Genomic DNA, 19,211 nt, shown 5'->3' on the forward strand with positions numbered 1-19,211 from the left:
TTGTCTGGAGAAAGGGGAGTAGGTAAACTTCCCCTTCCTGCTGATTGCAATTGCCCCTAAAAATAAGCATTAATTATTCCAGTTGTTTTCACTATGTTCACAAACATTTCTATGCGATTAATGAAAGCGTATGAAGGGGACACTGAAAGTATACGGAATGACATATAAGTAGCAGCAACAGATATGGTTTAAATATCTAGGTCTTTGGAGGTTTATGTGGCCAAACTTTCCCTACTTTTAGTGGTTAACCTGTAATTTCTATGAATGTTGAAGTAAATCAACCATGATCTAAATCCTGCTCCAATGAAGTCAGTGGGACTTTTGCCACCAACGTTAGTGGGAACAGGACTGAGCTGTGTAACTGTTATTTAATGCCACTGCCTATAGGAAAACTGAACACATTTATTTTGATTGGAAACAACATTATATAATAATTCCCCCAAATTCTGAGGTTAGCTGGCTAGTAGGAAATATAGTTCTTGGGGGAAAAAGTTGCTCCAACAGCTGTCATTTGCAATACATCACAATGTAACTGTTAATTCTACTTAATGTTAAAGGAAACTGTCTAAAATAATTTAAGATGCAAAGAATTGCATTTAATGGAAGGGAACATAAACATAACATTATGATATACCAACAAGCTCACGTCAAAAAAATTGGCTTACCAGGGAGTTGTTCACATCAGGCTAAATCATGCCACGGGTAATGCCCAAAATGAAGACTCTGGTAGAAGTACCCAAAACACTGAGCCTCAGAGAAGAGCTTGTCCTCACTGTGCACGGTAGGAGCAGGAAGTAATTTGTGACATTTCATTTCTGTGGTCAAGCATCCTTTCCTCTTGCAATGCACAGGCTTTCATTCCTTTCACCGGTGTATGACAGTGGTGGAGGAGGGTCTACCAGTCCTTCACTTGCTCTCACCGTGGCTGGTCCAGGGGGAAACCCTGCTCTGCTGCTGTGCTGGAACAGGCTCTGTGGCCTCTCCCCAACACCTGGAGGTGTCTTTCTCCCTCCTGATCTCCAATACAGATGCAAAATGCAAAACGTGTCACTTACTTAGAGCAAGTTTTCACCTTGAATATATCCACAGGGCAAGTACACAGCCTTATGCACAGTATGTAAAAATAATTCCACAAGGAGTAATCTGAGATCACTCTAAAATGTGCATGCAGCACGTACTTGCTATAAAGCAGTATGCATCACATCTTTGGCTAAAGTTGAAATAATTTATTTAAAACAGGGACAACTGTGCAGTGGTACAATTGTAAAATGTCTCTTTGTGTCCAGAGATAAGTATCTGACTGAAAGGTATCAAAATTTCAGGAGTGTTCAGTCACAGACATAATAATACTGTGCTTACTTGTGTGATGAAAATTGCTGTCGGGAGCCTGGTAAATCTCAGTAGATGTTATCCGGGGTAATAACCTTGACCAGTTGATGTCTTTCTAACATGGTGCATTCATATTTAGATTGGGTATATCCAGGATATCATTTGGACTATATTTCTTCACATACTGAGAAATAAAAGTACAGCCTGCTCAGCTCTCCTGACAGCTTCATGGACAATAATCTGGGGAAGGTTGGTGGTACACAAACCAGATCTGCTTGCTACAAGCATGTAAGCCTCTCCTCTCTTTCTTCTTTCTGACTGTGTTTCAGACATAAGGCCAGTTTCCCACCAAGGCACAGTGCTGCCATGAGAGGGCTGACCTGGGTGCAGGGCAGGAATGGGACGCCTTGGCCCCAGGATGAAGCCACAGGCGTGGAGCTCTTGGCGTGGAGGGAGAGGGAAGTTAAGGACTGCAGCCCACCCTCTCTCCACTGAGGCTTTGTGTCAGTGGATCAATGCTGAAGGAGCAATCTTGTCCTCAGGTGTCCTCTGGTGTCCTCCATATAATCTCCCCTTAAATGCTGTGCTGCGAAGCTGTTTTCATGGCAATCTTACGAAGCAGTTACTTTGGTGAATCACTGTGTCTCAGATGTTCCCAATTATACTTTTTATAGTGGTGGAATCTAAAATATTTTTCTTCTGTGCATTCTGCATTCCCCCACTAGATACCAGCAGTTCTGGTTTAAAGGCAGAAGCTTTTTCACTCTGTAAGAAAAGGACTAAAGTATAATCATACCTGGAAATTTTATTCAATAGTTGGCTATATACCAAAGTAGGTGGCTCTGCTGAAACACTTTGTTTAAATTAATCATATAACAATGATAATCCGAAAGCAATCTTCAGAAAGTCCCTACATGACAGTCTATATCTGTCCTTATAACCACAATCTTTAGTCTCTTGCCCTCTGTAGGAGGAGACTTTCATTTCTAAAGGAGCCTGGAGAGTACTGTTGGCATAAGACTGTCATCACAGGGCATGTAATCTTCCAGGTTCTTTGCCATTCATCCAGCAGATAATATACTGCTTTGAAAAAGGAACCTTCATTTTTCAACACAGTTTTTGCTACACATGTGGAAGAGATATTTTGCACACACATGTGAGCAGCCACACAGTCTGCTGTGCACCAAGGTATTTTTCCCAGTTTGAGGCAGATTGTGGGGAAAACAGTGCCGATGCTGGGCTGGGATTCTCATGGAAAATGGAGCCCCACATGCCACCCTCCTATGAAACTGCTGTAGATGTGTGTATGAAACAGCCCCATTTATAATATACCTCCTCTGCTGATCTGCAAGGGCTTTACTCAGTGAAGGAAGAAGAAAGGTGTCATGTGGAGTGACTGGTGCCTAAAGAAAGGGGAGTAAGGCAAATGATCAGTATTGTCTTCCTTGCCCACACTTGAGGATGGCTGCCATCGAGCAATCGATGTTTACTGAGGCTGTAAGGGGCATCCTAGACAAATCCAACCTTGCACAGAGTTCTGCCCAGCTACTGCTGATAGCTGTTTAGTCAAGGCTATCCAGGAAGCAGAAGGCCTTAAAAAATTCATTACCTCCAAGGTTTTCCTCTTCTTTCCTTTGAGGCCAGAAATGCTTATCTTCAGCAGCCAGCAGTCTTGGCAGGAAAAAATGAATACTTGTGTTCACATATGAATACTTTCATTTGCACATGACTATCAGGATCTCTGGGAGGGACAGCACCTCCACAATACCAATGATATCCAAAATCTCTCTGCATGAGTAATGGCAGAGAGATGATCAAGACAGAGAGATGATCATGCCAAACTGAAATGCAAGGAAGAACATACGGAAGTGTTTGTGAGTAAATTACTCCTTTGCTTACATAACCCAGCTGCACAGCATTTTCTGTCATGTGTTTACTATTTATAAAGCTTTGTAGAGAATTCCAGTTTGTGTTACACTAACTCCTCTGTAGTCTGAGAAATAATTTATAAGAGCATAAAGACTGACTATATTTTAAGAAAGAGGCAAAGAGCCAGAGGAAAGGTTGAGCCTACAGCCTGGCTTCTGCATTTAATGATATTTGAGAACTTGATTTATCAACCTTAATGTTACATTAACATAAGCACATAATTTCCTAGGATCTTCTCATCAAATATAAGAAGAAAAAAAAAAAATTAAGAAGGTCTGAGCGTAAAAGCATTATAAATTCTTTCTTCTGCATCTTGCATTGCTTCCACAAAGATGACTAGATTGTGCTTTGTAGCTTCATTGTCCTATGAGCTTGGAAGGAAGAAAAGATCCTCTGTTCAGCAACAGGCAGTTGCCCCTCGACTCAGAAGAATATGATGGATTTCTCCTTAGTGCATTGTGCCATCTGCAAGGGATGAAGAAAAGCGCAAAAGAGCAATATCTGGTTGCTGTCTGTGCTCCAACAGTTAACAAGAGGAGGTGGACAGGCACTTAGTAGCAAGGATTCTGGGTATAGCATGTGGCAGGCTTCAATGTACCAAGGGTGTACATGAATGTCCTCAGTCAGGCAGTAAGACAGGCTTGCTCTTAACTGTGGTGATAACTCTTTGTGCATTAGTAACTCTTACAACACTGTGGTTTCTCACATGGGGTCAAAGTTTACATTCAGAACATAGATTCATCGACGTTGTAACCCTTTGTGATTTTGTTTTGATTCTATCAAATTCTTCTTTCAGGAACAAAACAAAATCACTAAATACAACAACAAAAATATATGAAAAAAAATCCATGTTTCATTTTGAGATTTCCTAGGTTTTGATTTCTCATTTCAAATGTCCTTTTTGGTTTGAGGCTTACTTTTACTTTATTTAAAAATAATAATGTTTACACATCAGTTAGATATCAAACGGGCATATTTTCCTTCGCAATTAATGAATCATGGCAGCTTGTAGCTAATCTTTTGGACTACTGATCTTCCTTTAGAAGCAACTGAACATTTTACTCCCTGAGATAAATGGGATTGCAGGAGGTTAAAAACCCCACAGGAGACTCCATGTTCAGTTCAAATTTTAGCTAGTAAACCTCAAGCAGTAAAAACCTTGCCAACTTTTGTGCCAGATTAATCCACTTATGTCCTAGTTACTTCACAGCCATTTCTTGCTTACTGCCTATTGATTCACTGCATGTTCGAGTTTTTCCCTATGCTTTCTTGCAGATGTGTTCTTGGAGTTTGAATGCTCTGAAGAAGGGAAGCCAGGAAATTCTGTTAAGTACTCAGGTCCCCGACTACAGACTCTTCAAAGTAAATCTGTCTATTTTAAATTTGCTTTCTGAAATTTGGCTTATGAATAGCATACTTGTTTATATGCTGGACTTCTTAATAATGGTTTTGGGGGGGAGCTTCATTACAGTTTAGGTTGGATGCATTCTTATAACCCAGCAAATATGGAAACATAAAGATATTGCATTTCTATTTCACCATTTATGTATTTCATCCCTATTTTTCTCTTTCAAAATAATTTTTTTGTCATTTAGCACCAACTCCTCCATAGCAGTACTAGACACTGATTATAAACGTGACGTGCTCTGACAGTTGCAAGAAAAGCCCTTTACAAATCTCCCTGAAGTCAGCGGTGGTAAACTGTGGCCAGCTATGCAAAACTTCTGTCTGAGACAAGCGGAGGTAGACATGAAGTTTTGTTGCACTTCTTTTGGTTTGGAAATGGCTGTTTTGCTTGACATCTGCACAACCTCAGGCCAAAGTAAATATGTTACTCTGAGCTCTAAAACCTGATTAGCTCCTTGTCCTGTTTGCCACAGTCAAGGGGCACAGTGTGGGTGGAAGAGGTCTGTTGCTGGCAAGAACTGGTTTAGTTTCAGTGGAAAAGCATTGATTAACCTATCAATGCTGCTGGAGATAGATTGATTTGCTCCCCAACATGAAGCTAACTAGTAATATGTACACATTTTCATTCTCTTCCAGTAGATTTTATGTAAGTGTGTCAGTACCTTTAGGGGTCTTTAAAATGCCAGAGGGCCTGTGTTGCAATTACATGTTCTGGAATATTTCTACAGTCACTCTACATCCTTTAATAACCACTTCCTTAAATCCTGCCAGCATTCCTCAATATCACCTCCAAAATATTTCTTACCTTGTCCACACTGACTATACAAAATTTTCCAAAATGTTTTACTAATTCTGGTGAAATATTAAAGCATTCTTTTTACCTTTTATTGAAGAAGGAACACGCGGTTTCTCGCATGAGGCATATTCTCAATGATACAGATAAGCAGAGACAATGGATGTTATTAGTATTGTATTGAGGAGATAAATACTTTAATTCCATCAACAACCCCACAGTGTTATTCTCCCATTTGACATATCACCCTTCCAGCTGCTGCCCCATCTATAATGTCTTTACCTACTGTCTTCTGCTTTACCAAGTTGAGAAATGATTACAACAGCTTCAGCAGAAAATCACAGGCTGGTCCTCACTTCTGTTTTCATTGAGTGCTACAGTAGGGTCTTTGTGAAGTGTGTGTTGAAGGCTGCAAAAGGAAGGGATGGGGGTACAGAAGTACAGTTTTCACTGCTGCAGCTGCTGTGTCTGCAATGATTAAAGGATTAAAAATTATAGCTCCTTAATTTCACCTTAATGGGGTAGGCATAGTGTGCAAATAAACTTGTCTGTCCTGTAAACAAAGAGCTGAAGTCCATATTGTGTTATCACAAAATTCTTTTTAGGAACTGAGCCAAAAAGATTTTGGTAGCATGGTTCCTAAGAATGCAATGCAAGTGTAAAGGACTGACTTTACACTTGTAGTCATTAAGTCTAGATACTTAATTTAAGCTTTTCCAGTTTTCTGCTGTAGCAGCTTGCTCCTTTCAGGCTTAGCTATCAGACACTCTGCTCTGTGTCAACCTGTATTTTCACATCGATTTTATAATAGATAGGCCAGAAACTTCCTTTATGGAAAACAGAACTAAAATTCAGCATCATGGAAGTACAAAGGGCAATGGCATTATCAGGGGATTCCTATGAACTTTTGCAACTCATTTTGGGATGTGCAGCATCTCCAAGTAACCTTCTGTTAATACAGCTAGTAGGAAATTATGACTTTCTTAAACTTCCTCTACCCTTGCATGCAGAAAAGCTATTAACCTGTGCAGAAAGCAAGTATTTATATCCACAGTTGAGGATTTTAATAAAGGTCTGTTATTTCAGAGGTGAATTAAACTACTTGATTTTGAACTGAAAGCAGCAGTATTATGTAATGCTTATTAGCCTTCGAATTTGTGTTGGAAAGAGGCATTCATGAGAGCTATCCCCCTTTTCTTTGCTCTGATTTATTCTAATATTTGTGTCTCTGGAACTAGCTGTAAATATGTCCTTGGCAGCTACATGAACAAAGGTTGCTCCTGCAGCCTAAATTGTACGAGTTGCTGAGCGCTGCTGGAAAGAGGCACAACATCTTCTGCTTTCATTTTCTTCAGCGCAAATTGACAATGACGCGTCACCCCTTGCGTAGCTCACTGGGTTGCAGGCCTGGGCTTATAATGAATTCACAGGGTTTTTTCCATGCCATGGTCCAGATCATCGATAACAAAAATACTTTAAAATTTTGTGAGAGGAAAGAAAAAGTGATAGCAATACCACAGGCTAAATCCTGAGCTTGTGTGAGTCAGTGTGGCACAGCTGATTCCAGTGATGCTGTATCAATCTATCCCTGCTGAGGTTCTGCTTTGAATATTTTAATGGCTATCAATTGAGATGAAATACTTTGGATATATTGCTAAATAATGGCTTAGATGCCACAGCAAGAAACAATATCATGCCACTTATTATTCCATTTAAAAACAATATAAGCCATGTGTGAGAAATTAAATCTGTCACCCTGGGAAAGAGTTCAGGCTGTCAAAATGGTAATAGAAATGAAATTCAATTACCTGTTTTCTATGTTACTCCTGGTAATTCCCCAGAAAATATTAAAGGAAATTGAAGAGGAGATTATCTTGTAATGTGTTTTCATAATATAATTATTGTTTTAATTACTTTAAGAAAAATCTGTACAATTCTGCAGAAAACCAGCCGAAAGTTATAAGAACTGCAGTTGTTTGTCAGACTAAGATTAACTGCCATTGACCATGGCCATCACTGCTGTGATGGCAGCCACATGCTCGCTTCTATAGATTTTCCTCACGGTCAGCCATGCTGTGGCAATAGTCTGGGAGACTGAAGGCAGGGATGAGACTGATTCTGAGCTTTCAGTAGCTCTGTAGAAGAAGGAAACCAGCAGAGAACTACCTTTAGGCCATCTTTCTCTGAGCAGCCCCATTCAGCTCTGTACCCTTTTGCTGCCAGAGATAGCCCAGCTCCACCATAAGTGTCTGGGTCCCTAAGGTGGCAAACATTCATTGAAGGTCCAGTGGCCCCTGGACTAGGTAGGAGCTGGCCTTTATTTTCCTGTGTAACTTTTCCAGCTGTGCAGAATGGAGCTCAGAGACTCTCCTTGGCCCAATTACATCATACTATGAGTAGTGGAATAATTCAGCAGGAGGTACTGTGAGATACCATTTCATACTGCAGATTCAGATTGAGCTATAGCCCCCAGGTTAACACTGCAACCAGAGGTCACAAAGACCTGAACCTCAAAGCATTTGCTAATCATTGAAGTATTGCATAAGGGGAAGGAGGGGCTCAATATAAGATACAGAATGGATAGTCAGGTGGGATTTAGGCTCCACTGTAGATTTAGCCCTAAAGTAATGCGTAAATATTCTGTAAGTAAAAGACAAGGACAAACTGCGCTTATTCTACAAAGAAATTAGAATTCCTCAAGGCAGAAATTTTTAGAAGTGAATGATGGTGTTAGGTGTTTATGTTATGGAAGAGTTCATATTTTTTCCAGGTCAAGTTTATACAAGAGGAAAAAAAGACAAGACAATCAAAAGGAAAAATAAGATCAAAAAGAAGCCATTACATGCTGGTGCTCTCAAAGACTGATCATGTTTCCTATCTTACCACAACTAAATAAGTAAAAGCCAGCACTGAAAACTGATTATGTTCTACACATTAAGAAAAATGCCAAAAACAACGAATGCTACACTAAGTGTGGGATAGAACAAGCTGGTGTGAGTTTATGGTTATGTATTCACAATATCTCCTTAATCTACCATAAGATTTTCTGTTAACTTTCCCAGATCCTTAATAGGAACAAATTGGAAGTTGTGGCGGAGATTTTAAGGGTACGTTGTGAGTTGAGTGTGCAGTCCACTCAGTGAAGAGGCAGTGTTGGGTGTCTCACTGCTCTCAGGAGTCTGATCTTTGGGGCATAACCTCAACTGGAGGGTACAGAGCAGCGTAGAGGGAGGCCGAGTAGCTCATGTGCCTGAACCTGGTTTGCCTTTGCATTATGGACTACAGAGCACCTGACCTCTAAGTGAGGCCATGCTGAGATCTGCAGTGCTTGACAAGACTCTGATACTTGAACTAAACTGTTTACAGCTCGCTTTCTAATTTATTCACTCCTCTGAAGCCTGCAGCATAGAGACACCCTGATTATTAATTGCCTTCTCGTCACCATCAAGAGGTCTTGGTAGTATTTGGAATAAATGTCTAGTGTTCAGGGAACCTGAGTCCTCAACAAAACTAAGTGTGAATGATAGGGGGACTCTGTACCATGAAGTGAAGCCAGATGAATCCGATATCATAGAATCATAGAATGGTTTGGGTTGGAAGGGACCTCAAAGAACATTACACAGCTTGGTGTTGTCGGCAAACTTGCTGAGGATGCGCTCCATCCCACTGCCCGTGTGGCCAACAATGATGTTAAACAGTGCCAGTCCCAATACCCACACCTGAGGAACTCCGCTCGTCACTGGTTTCCACTTGGACATCGAGCCGTTGACCACAACTCTTTGAGTGTGACCATCCAGCCGTTTCCTTATCCATTGAGTGGTCCATACGCCAACTCCATGCCTCTCCAATTTAGAGATAAGAATGTCATGCAGGACAATGTCAAACACCTTGCACAAGTCCAGGTAGATGAATTCCATTGCTCTTCCCTTATCCACCAATGCTGTAACCCCATCACAGAAGGCCACCAAATTTGTCAGGCACAATTTGCCCTTAGTGAAGCCATGCTGACTGTCACCAATCACCTCCTTATTTTCCATGTGCCCTAGCATAGTTTCCAGGAGGATCCACTCCATGATCTTGCCAGGCACAGAGGTGAGACTGACTGGCCTATAGTTCCCCAGGTGTTCTTTTTTTCTCTTTTAAAAAATGGGGGTTATGTTTTCTCTTTTCCAGTCAGTGGGAACTTCCCCAGACTGCCACAACTTCTCAAATATGATGGATAGTGGCTTAGCCACTTCATCTGCCATTTCCCTGAGGACCCGTGGATGCATCCCATCAGGTCCCATGGACTCGTGCACCTTCAGGTTCCTTAGATTGTCTCGAACATGATCTTCTCCTACAGTGGGCGGTTATTCATTCTCCCAGTCCCTGCCCTTGCCTTCTGCTACTTGTGTGGCTGGAGCGCTTACCAGTAAAGACTGAGGCAAAGAAGTCATTGACTACCTCAGCCTTCTTCATGTACTGGGTAACCAGCTCTCCTGTTTCCTTCCAGAGGGGGTCCACATTTTCCCTAGTCTTCCTTTTATCACTGAAGTACCTAAAGAAGCTTTTCTTGTTGCCCTTGACATCCCTGGCCAGATTTAATTCTATGAGGGCTTTGGCTTTCCTAACCTGATCCCTGGCTGCTTGGACAATTTCTCTGTATTCCTCCCAGGCTACCTGTCTTTGCTTCCACCCTCTGCAGGTTTCCTTTTTGTATTTGAGTTTGTCCAGGAGCTCCTTGTTCATCCACCCAGGCCTCCTGGCATTTTTGCCTGACTTCCTCTTTGTTGGGAGGCATCGCTCCTGAACAGGCCAGCCCTGGTAGCAGGAGCAGTCTAGCCACAGCACAGTATCTTAGCTAAGCAGCCTTGCAGACCAGCTATACTAGTAAGCCTGAGCATAGCTCTGACAAGGCTGCTTTCAGGTTCACAGTTAGTATTTCTGAGCTCTGCCATGCACTGCTGTGTAGATGTATTGTTTGCCCGGGGCTAGCTTGGGGCAATCCACCTGAGACTGCACTGCACTAGGCAAGTACTCCCTCTCTCTCTCTTTGCGGAAGTTGCTGAACTTCTCTGTATCCCAGTCACTTTATGGATGAGATGGAGGCTTTTGGAAAAGGGTCTGATTTTATCTTCTTTTGGCTCTTTCTCTAAGTGTGGTTTGCATTTCACTGTTACTTGGTCGCATGGGATCTCAGAGCACAAGCGCTATTCAGGGTTGAGTTAGAGTGGTCAGTCAGGATAAGGAAACTTGCACGCTGATAACATAGCTATAAAGAAGCAATTACATAGAGCTAGGTCATGCCCTCAAGGCACTGACTTGTATTCGGAAGAGTTTTCCTGGCGTGAATTGGATGTACTCTGATACTTCGCGTGCACAGTGACATGGAAAATGCTACAAAGGTTGCTGCATCACGCCTCTGGCTGAACCCTCCCTCCTCGGACCACCCTGGTTTCCCAGCAGAGCAATTAGGGTGCGGTGCTTGCATTCCTCCAAGCACCTGGGCTGTGCATCTGTCCAACCCATGTGCCACAGGTGAAAGCTCCTTATTCTTCCCCTTTTGCTGTGACCATGTAGACAAGCCAGGGCAGAACTAGCCCTGTGTGATCAAACAGTGGTGCTACACTGAGAAGGTCCAAAAAAAGAACAAAGTTTATTAATTTCTTTTCAAAAACAAGAAGAAAACTCAAGATCTTACCGCTGTATATCACATTATGTAAATAAAGCTGCATGGTTGCAGCTCCCTTGTTGGCTAAGCCCTCATTGCAATGAAGCGTTCTAAGAAGTTAAACCAGAAAAACCCAAGAACTGTGACCACATAAATAGAAGGCAAATTCTCACAGTCTTCACAATACAGTAAATGTGCTTTTAGCTTAGCTAATCAAAATGTCTTTTTTGGTTTCACATTTTGAAAAATAATAGCTGCAAGGCTCTTTGAAGACCTCAAGGAAGGTTTTAAGCATGGACAAGGAACCTGCTCTTTGTAAAGCAAGAATCAGAAGTACTGAAGACTGATTCTGTTTTCTTAATATAAAGTTCGTGCAGCTTTGAGTCTCCAGCTCCAAGTGAATGAACAATGCTGAAAGACAGTTATTTAATGGACCAAGAATTATGGGAACAGGAGTCAGAGAATAACCTCAGCTATCATAAAGGAACAGAAATGGAGAAATACATTAATTAGAAGTTAAAATAAGTCTAAGTTCATACTCTAGTTTATATTTCAATGTTGAATTTCATGCAAGAGTTTCATTACTTTCATTTTGGAGCTTTTCTTATGACCTTGGAAGGTCCTTGGAGTTAGCCAAGTTTAAATTAGATTTAAAAACCTTTTCATTTCAGAAAGTCTCCAGCATGACACATTTAGGTGATATCATGCATTCAATGTGCTATTCATAGTTATAGCTGTTGTATTTGTTTTTGATCATGTTTTGTGTAAGGTTTCCTGGATATAATTGTATTTCTTAGGTGCCTACCCCTCAGTTACTATTGTAGGGGTGCTATATGATTTCTTTTTAAGAACATTTTCAAGGGGAGATTTTTACCTGTCTGTTTTTTTAAGATATAATTACTGTGACAACTGCCAGGACATTGCAGTATGTGTCATACAGGCAGACTTCTATGAATTCAGAACAATCATCTTTACATCTTACACCTGCAAATGATAAAATGTGCCAGCAAAGTGGCATCACAGTCTACTTTGATAGAATATTCAAAGCAAGCAAATCAGCAATATACTTCCATTTTCTAAGTCTTCTGTCAGCCCACTTCTGGCTGATCTCAGTTCTGTTTTCTAGTGTTGATGCAAATTTGCCAAGTGGTGGCATGCCCATCAGACTACATGAAAGAAAACATGACAGCCAGCACAACAAACTCTGTAGCAGGTTAACGACCTGTACTAGCATGGCCATTTTCTTTGTTAGCAATAGTTTGAGTCACCCTTTCATTAACACTCTTTACCCCTATAGTTAGAGGAGATCTTCCAGTCTATACGTTGATTTTGTTCTTTGCCATTTTAGTATTACTGGGTTATTCCAACTATCTAAGCCCTTTAATAATACACATGACTTCATCAGTCCATCTTTTTATTTATCCCTTTAATTATTACAGCAGTTAGTTATTCATGGAAACACACATACACATGAGCAATTCAAGAAGTGAATGGCTTCCACCATTAAGAAATTATTAAATCAAATTCCAGAAATCTCAGTGTATGAGACACGTATGGACAGAAAAGAGAGAAGGTGGAACTTGATAAAGAAGAACTGCGAGGAAGACACTGCGTTCTTAATGACCTTAATGATGCCTTGGTGGAGTAACAGATAGATTTTGAAGGCTAAGATCAGGGAAAATGCATCAGAAATAGTACACAGGCAGGATCAAAGGCATGATTTTGGGAGTGGGAAAAGACAATATTAGTTCTCTATGAAATCCTGTCTCATAATCGGAGCAAAATCTCCTGCTAAAATGCTATTTATAGTTTTTGTTGCTTAATTATTCTGCCAACTCTAAAAGGTAAGGCTAACACTGAAATTCCTATCAGTCAATGATTTGCAATACATAGAGTAAAAAAAAAAAGAAGGAAGGGAAGAGATGGAAGTTAGACATGCAAGTAAGCTTTGCCATCTGTAACCCAGCCAGATCTTCTACACTATTGCTTGTCATCAAACAAAACTGTACATGCAGTGTAAGTGCAACTAGGGCTTTACTGGTATTTATTAAAGATAGATCTGTGGTTTGTGCTTTGAGCACAGATATGGACTTTCAACTGAAATGACTTGTCAAAGTTGAAATTATGTTATAAATTAATTCTAAATGAAGTGATATTTTACCACAGAAATGTGCTTGCAAGCAGAAATAGTTCATCTGTGTACCCTGTTTTGTTTCAAGTTGCTATGAAAATGTGTTTATTTCTTGATTCACATTTGGAAGCAGTGAGTGAAATAATTCACAATGAGTAATTTATTTAATGCATTTTGCCGGTCTTTGCTGCCCATGAATTGCCACGAATATATGAATTCTAAAAAGCATTCATGATCTGAAATTATTTGCAGATTTCAACAGTTTACATCAATAATTCTTGCTCTTTGTATCAGTAAAAACAAAATGGCAGTATGGATTACAACTAGCATCTATAAACAGGTGTTAATTAAAATGTATCAGACAACTTTTTTTTTTGAATACTTGTATGTTTTTTTGTAGTGTTATATTAATATCTTGACTACTCTGTAGTGAAAAATATTAAATGCAGTCCATTTATCCTGAAGCTAGCTCAGGTATTGCTCCAATGGTGTGACTGTCATGAAGCCAATGCCAACAAAGGCCAACAGCCCAAATGTCCACAGAGAGGTCTAGGAAGGATTTCTGAGCTTTGTTACCTTGCCCTTGTCAGTCAGGCTAGCCAGGGTAAAGCTAGTTCAGATAAACAAGGTATACCCTTCATGTGCACCACTTCACATAAAGTTACTCTGGGCTAGATTTGAGCTCAAGCAACAAGGAAGAAATGCCCTGAATTGCTCTGTCCCAGAAGTAGCCCTGTGTCAAAGTGTCAGACAAGCTGGAGACTAGACCGAGCTTGCTTTTTGTGCTAGGCTTGTCTCTTAGTCACATCAAAACTATTACTGAAAATCATAGGCTTTCTTAGAAAGAAATCAAGAAGTGCAGCTAATATTTTTATTGTAAAACTGCTATTTACTCTTAGACAGCCCAGCAAAAACAGGGTAGCACAGCATCTGGAAGCATCCCTGAGGAAAGTGCTCTGAAGAGCCACCTCCTTGAACGTGTTTTCTATACCTCTTGTTTAACTACTTCACATACTAATTTTCCAGTCATCATAGCCACATTAGTTAATAAATTAAAACAGTGGCAGCATAGAAGACTTTTATCAAACTTGTACAGACAGTTATTAGCATATTTACTGTGGCCAAATTGTTTCACTTGATTTATTTCTAAGTCAGAAACAGTTTCAGCAAATACACCAACATTCCAGCTCAACAAAAAAGTCTTTATTTCCTCTTCAGCCAAAACCTGTTTATAATATTCTGAATAATACATTATCTATATCCATTCATCCATTCACCCAGATCTCAATTCTCTTAGGCTGAACAATGTTTTAGGTTTAAATTTCCCTGTTTGCATTTCTCCAAAGGTAAAAAAGATCTTTACAAAACACTGTGAGTCAAAAGGGTCTATTTTCATCCAGCATTGGGAAGGGAATTCTCATTCCCTTAAGTAGGGAAATTTGTATATATTAATTTACCACTTAGATCTGTGTCCCTTAAGCTCTTCTTGCAGTTACTGCAGCACCTATTTCAGTATTAATCTTACCACTTGTGTTTTGCCTGCTAGGCCTCCTACTGCTTTGCTTTTACAACACTTCATATTTTTCATATTAGCATTAGGACTTTCTACTGCCCCGCAGTGCATTCAAGGCTTTGGGTTTTATTTTGCTAACGGGCCCTTTCTGAGAGGGGGATATTATGCAACTTTTAGCTTTGTCTATTGTAGGGCTATATGGTACTCTATTTTTCACCCATGTGAGTATATGCAATGATGGGGGCGCTTTTGTTTTTTAAATGAACATAGTTTACTGGGATTTTTGGTCTTCCATTGCTTCAGAGATTACACTTCATCACTGAAAAGCAAATGCAGCAATCTGTGCAGCAGTTAGTTACATAAATCAGCAGGTGAAAATAACAACGAGGTGTGGGAAGAAAAAAAAAAACCACCCCATGGGGCAGTCAAGACCTTGAGGGAAAGATTAGGGGACAGGTACGAGGAGTGAAAATAAAGGCCATCAAAGAGAGGGGCTTAGGGCAAAAAAAAATGTAAACTGAACCTCTCTGCAAGGTGACATAGTTGCTTTACCAGAAACCGTGGCTGGTTCCCTGACCACCTTCAACATATTCTCCATAGTGTCAACACAGACCTCATGCATTACAAACACATTCAACTTTAGTCCCTATTCAGACTGGGAACTTCCTTGGGTTGTCAGAGGCTTTTTTCGTGTTGAAAAAAGTTGAAATTAAGTGCATGGACAATAGCTTTGAGGCCTAAATTCTGAAAGGAGCAGCACTTTTTTTATATGCAAGTAAGCTTGAAAAGTTAGGACATAGCTATTATCTAGCTTTGGTACACAAAGTCAGTACTGCTTAAGTGCCTGAACTCCTCACACTGTTGCAAGGATTCCTTGCAGGGCATTGCCAGGTGGAGAAACTATATTGCCTCCATTGTAGCACAAGGAGGCTACAGTGCAGTTAAACACGTGTAGCCCCATGGCTCTTATTTTCTATCTTTTCCTATCTTTTTCTTCATGGGAGTCTGGCTTTTCTTCATGCTTCATGTGTTTACACGGTGCTTTGGAAGGCGAAAGTGTGTGGGGGATGGCAGAGGCAGCTTTAAGATGGTCTTCTCCATCCAGACTATGTAAGGGACAGTACGTCCTGCTAAGGTGCCTGTGTTTGCAGCATGGGTAGGAGGCGAGTCTGGGCTTGGGAACGGGCTTGGACCACTCAGATAGGCAGCACAGGCAATGCCAGAAAAGCCAGTGAACTTGCCCAAAGTCACTGGGGGAAGCTGGAAATGGAGAAAGACTAGAGCTGAGATCTTCCAGGATATCCAGACCCCGTTACGCTTGGATTATCGTTCCTTACTGCAACAGGAGAAGCACCAGGGTCTGGGACTCAGAGAGCGAGAGAGAGAAGGCATTCAGAAAGTTCAGAGACTTAAAGTATATGTCTGTGTGTATGCACAGACATATCTTTCAAAAATTGCAGAGGTAAGTGTATATAAATTCCTATCTTCTGATAAGAACTCTTCCTCATAGAAGAAGGGCACATAAATTTAAAACTCCAGTTTTCTTTTGTTTTCTGAAGCTAAATGAAAGCAAGCTAAAATATAACTATGCTGCAAGAACAAAGAATTTACATCCAAGGAATGCATTAGTAAGTGAATACAGTTTTCATGTGATTGCAGTCATGATGAAGAATAATGCACTGTGATCCTATTGTAGCTTATTTCTGCAATATATTATAGAAGAAGGTTTTCCATCTTTATCTCTTTCCTAGACTTCGGGGTTCTTTAAATCTTTGGTAACATTGCACATATAGCTAGTAATCTGTAAAATATATCTACATAACTTTGGAAAGCTTTATTTTTCATCTTTGAACAATACAAATCTGGTCATTTATAGAAACTCATGAAAATGTAGTTCTTGTAGACTGTGTGACTCATGCTCCTGAGATGCTTATGAATTATGTTGCCACTCTTTCATAGCTCTGCTAAAATTCTTTACTGTCTTACTTCACCGTGCTCTGTTCTGCAAATTGTAGCCAAGCTCAAATTTTATAGGTATACATTTTTATATTTAATGGTAGTTTTTATTGTTGTGTTTATTTTATTGTTACTCTATATTAAATCTTATTGTAGTTAATTTTTCAAATGCTGTTGAAGCTCATCAAAACCATCTCATTCAATTACTCTTCTTATTTGATCAGGGACTCCTGTTGTTAGTGGTCAGACAGACAGGGAGATGTCAGCATCCTTCCCTCCATGGTTATTCATGCAGTCCTTTTTGACTCTGTGAAGGAAGAGAAACTACCTACTACAGATGGAATAGAGAAATTCTAAAATTTCAAACTTAAAAAAACCCCAGACTCAAAACTTCAAAAAAATAAATGGAGGAATATGTTAAATTTTAATGTCCTCATAAGCCTAGTAAACTTACACTTTGGCATCTTGAGCAAATGGCGTCTCTGGACTGCTAATGGCAGTTCTGGAGGCAGTTTGAAAATACAGGAAATTTCCTAAGCAAAGGAGAAGTACCAGCCTCCTTCCAGTTTTTAAAAAGGGAGAGGTGACATTAGCAAATATAAAGACGTGGACTTGATGTTTATCTTTTGCAAAATAATGAACTAATTTGTAACAGTTTTCCCTACCAAGACTACTGCCTCACTCTAAAAGTGCCCCACTGAAATTTGAGGAACTACTGATTATAGGGTATGGTAAAAGCAAAAGCAAATAGAAAAATATTCCAAGAAAAGAGGTGTTAATCCTAAACAATTTTAAATTAAGGAAAATGAATTATCATAGGTAGGAGCAATGTAAGATTCATCTATTTATCCATTCATTCATTTGACTTCCTTTTGAATATTTGATCTATGACTGAATGAATTTATGAGACTCAAAAGGCAAAAGCTTTCTTTCTAAAACCTGCAAATTCTGAGCATGGCCCAATTTGTGTGTGCAAAGCTAGAGGGACTTGCGCACAAGTACAGATATGCAAAATAAGCACTGGCATCCGTCATTTGCCATTTCTATTAACAAGTGCTCAGAAGTCCAGCCTGGGAGGCCTTTGAAGATTCAGTCTGTCCAAAAGGAAAATAAGTAACAAGTATGACACTGATTTCTAGGAACATGGAAAGCTTCGCTCTGTCTCATCTCTTTCCAAGACATGATGAAAAGATTTTCAAGGTTTTAAAATAAATGTGTTTAAGATGTCAGAGAAACTGGACTGTTGGATCTGCTGGATATTTCATTCAAATAGGGGGTGTAGTCTTATTTATGCATAAAGGAATATAATCAGAGGAGAGTAGTTTTATGTGTTTGTATATATACGTAAGCTGGATCTCTTAGAAACTAGCCTTGCTAGCTTCTTTCATTGTCTCCAGACACCTCCTCTAGTTTCCCTGTCTTTGGAATAGCCTCACATCCCAGCTGTCCTTCATCAGGTCTCTCTGCTTTCCCAATAACAACATATTGACAAAAACTTACTTTCTCTTGTCCTTCAAACCTGTGTCTTTGCCAAAGGCAAAGAAGCCAGGGCACAACATGTGGTCCAGTATATCAAACTATACTATTGCCTTAAAAAAAGTCCCTCAATAATAATCACCCCTTTACTATTTAAAATTCAGTTTAATGATATACCTTTGCGAGAGGCGACAGATATACTATCTATGCGTGGAATTACTTAAAATCTTCATTTATTTTACCTTTGCTTGGTAAACATCAGTTTTGTTTCTCCTCTCTGCTTCCCCATGCACCAAAGACGTATCCTGATTCATGATATTTGCACATCTATCTAGTAGTGCAGAAGCCGCAAATAGTTCAGGAATGAGCTCAGCCTCTCTGCTAAGCCTATGGGGAGGAAGGAGCAGCTGGTAACAAGGAAGTGCAGCTTGAATCATAGCTCTCCATTTTGCTTGATAAAACATCACAGGATATGAGGCTAATAAATGAGTGGCCCTTTCTTTATAAGGTAAGCATACAAGGCTGTGCTAGCAAGATTAATCTGTTTCCCATTTGTCACCCTTTCACAGCAGCGTGGGGGCTCTGAATTGTTACATATCTTTAAAGCAAGCTTTAGGCATCAAGCTGGGTATATGCAAACTAAGAGACCCAAAATGCAGGGCCGTTCCCCTGCTGAACACTTTTGCTACCCCTTCCTTCCCCCAGAAGACCTATAAGAGCAGGCGAATACCCACTGCTATGTATGTCTCATCCCGCTTCTGCTCTCAGCCTCCAAGCAGCACTGGCCAGGCACCCGGCTAGGGGAGCAGCATCCCTGCAGTTGTCTTGGCTGTCCTGCTGCGATTACCCAGCCTGTTTGGGAAACTACTTCCAGGTACCTGCCTTCTGACAGCTAATTCTCACCAATTACATTATGTCTCACTGCTAATCTACTGCTTGATCTATTTATTTGTCCATTTGCTGACTCATGTCTCTTCCCCGTTGATACCTGACCTATTAAATAATTTAGCTAACTCTTTCACTGATA

At 40.2% G+C, this 19,211-nt stretch overlaps 1 long non-coding RNA gene across 1 annotated transcript; it reads right to left on the reverse strand.

Moving 5' to 3' along the window:
- Positions 1–3,505: 3,505 nt before the first annotated feature.
- On the reverse strand, positions 3,506–18,507 carry LOC128150357 (uncharacterized). The gene is made up of 3 exons (XR_008238034.1): positions 18,427–18,507; positions 5,741–5,926; positions 3,506–3,723 (listed from the first exon to the last, which is right to left on the reverse strand). It is a non-coding gene; the product is annotated as an uncharacterized LOC128150357 (long non-coding RNA).
- Between the last annotated feature and the right edge of the window lie 704 nt (positions 18,508–19,211).

The sequence above is a fragment of the Harpia harpyja genome, chromosome 13, assembly GCF_026419915.1.
Source record: "Harpia harpyja isolate bHarHar1 chromosome 13, bHarHar1 primary haplotype, whole genome shotgun sequence".
NCBI classification, from domain to species: domain Eukaryota; kingdom Metazoa; phylum Chordata; class Aves; order Accipitriformes; family Accipitridae; genus Harpia; species Harpia harpyja.